We start from the raw sequence: 1,854 nt of genomic DNA, 5'->3' as shown, positions 1-1,854 counted from the left end.
AAAAGTGTTCACCAAGAACAAGCAGTGGGCCATGAAACCCTCTACTGTTCTGAAGAGGAACACCCAGTCATTGGTGTGACTTCTAATTTTTTTTGCCTGCCTTGCTCTCTGCATCACCTTTTTTTATTTTTTATTTTTAAATTAATTTTAAAACAAACAACCCTTGCCAGGCTGGACAGATGGGCAGAGTCCAATGGCAGGAGATTCAACACATCTAAGTGCCAGGTTCTACACATTGGCCACAACAACCCCATGCAGTGCTACAGGCTGGGGTCAGAGTGGCTGGAGAGCAGCCAGGCAGAAAGGGACCTGGGGGTACTGAGGCACTGACTGACAGCTGGCTGCACATGAGCCAGTAGTGTGCCCAGGTGGCCAAGAAGGCCAATGGCATCCTGGCCTGCATAAGGAAGAGTGTGGCAAGCAGGAGCAGGGAAGTCATTCTGCCCCTGTACTCAGCACTGGTAAGGCCACACCTGGAGTCCTGTGTCCAGTTCTGGGCCCCTCAGTTTAGGAAAGATGTTGAGTTGATGGAACGTGTCCAGAGAAAGGCAACAAAGCTGGGGAGGGGTTTGGAGCATAGCCCTATGAGGAGAAGCTGAGGGAGCTGGGGTTGCTTAGCCTGGAGAAGAGGAGGCTCAGGGGTGACCTTCTTGCTGTCTACAACTCCCGGAAGGGAGGTTGTAGCCAGGAGGGGGTTGGTCTCTTCTCCCAGGCAACCAGCACCAGAACAAGAAGACACAGTCTCAAACTGTACCAGGGGAAGTTTAGGCTGGAGGTGAGGAGAAAGTTCTTCCCCAGAGAGAGTTGTTAGCCATTGGAATGTGCTACCCAGGGAGGTGGTGGAGTCACCATCCCTGGAGGTGTTCAAGAGGGGACTGGACGTGGCACTTGGTGCCATGGTTTAGTAGTCATGAGGTGTTGGGTGACAGGTTAGACTTGATGATCTTTGAGGTCTTTCTCAACCTTATTGCTTTTATGATAATTAGTTTGAAAGTTGTGACTAGTTGTTACCTCAGAGTAAACATGCTTTGCTGATCAAGATGCACACGTGGGCAAGGTTTACTTTGTATTTTATGAAGGCTGCATGGGTGGCTAGTTAATAGAATTCAATAGATGCTCTGTTCCACCTGACCATATCACCAAATACTTTGTGATTGATTACAGATTTTTAAAACCCCCAAACCTCAATAACTAAAGCTGTGGCACTACTTTGAATTACTGTTATACAGAAGCTACCAAATCTTTTGTTGAAGTAAAGGTGGGTAGCCCACCGACCCTCTGTGCTCTTGGAAAGTGCAACTTACTAGGATGCTGTGGATGTATCACCTCTAAAAAGGGATTCATGTCCAAGTGCCATTGTGTTTGTATCACAACAGGGACCTCGATTACATTTGGAGACACTGGTGACCCTTTTTAGGGGCTGATAACATTGAAGACAAGCATAAGGGAAGACAAAATACCTGCCGGCTTTCTGCCCCCTGCACTCAAAGAGATCGCAGCTGCTCTCTTCACTTACATTCTCTTATATTTGTATCTATTTGCACTCTTTTAAGCCCACAGCTGGTTACATCGAGTGGGTGGCCGCGGCCGGTCCGACCTCGGGCCCTTACCCCTCGGAGCGGTGATTTACCAGCAGTGCTCCTACCTGAAGGGTGCGAGCCCCAGCCGGCTCTGCCCTCCCATCGGGAGCCAAGCCAGCCCGTCCCGTCGCAGCGCGGCTCTCAGCCAGTCCCGCCCCGGTCCGGCGGCCCGCCCGCGGAGAGCCGTCCCTCCCCGCCCGGGGTGGGGCCTGCCCGGCGGTACCGCCGCGGGGCTGTTGTGGCCGCTGCTGGAGGCGACGGGGGGCACGTCCCA

Source organism: Melanerpes formicivorus, unplaced genomic scaffold (assembly GCF_026170545.1).
Source record: "Melanerpes formicivorus ecotype bairdi unplaced genomic scaffold, bMelFor1.0.p_v2 SCAF_18, whole genome shotgun sequence".
Classification (NCBI taxonomy): domain Eukaryota; kingdom Metazoa; phylum Chordata; class Aves; order Piciformes; family Picidae; genus Melanerpes; species Melanerpes formicivorus.
The sequence above is the reverse complement of the archived record's forward strand: the minus strand, read 5'-3'. Positions refer to the sequence as shown.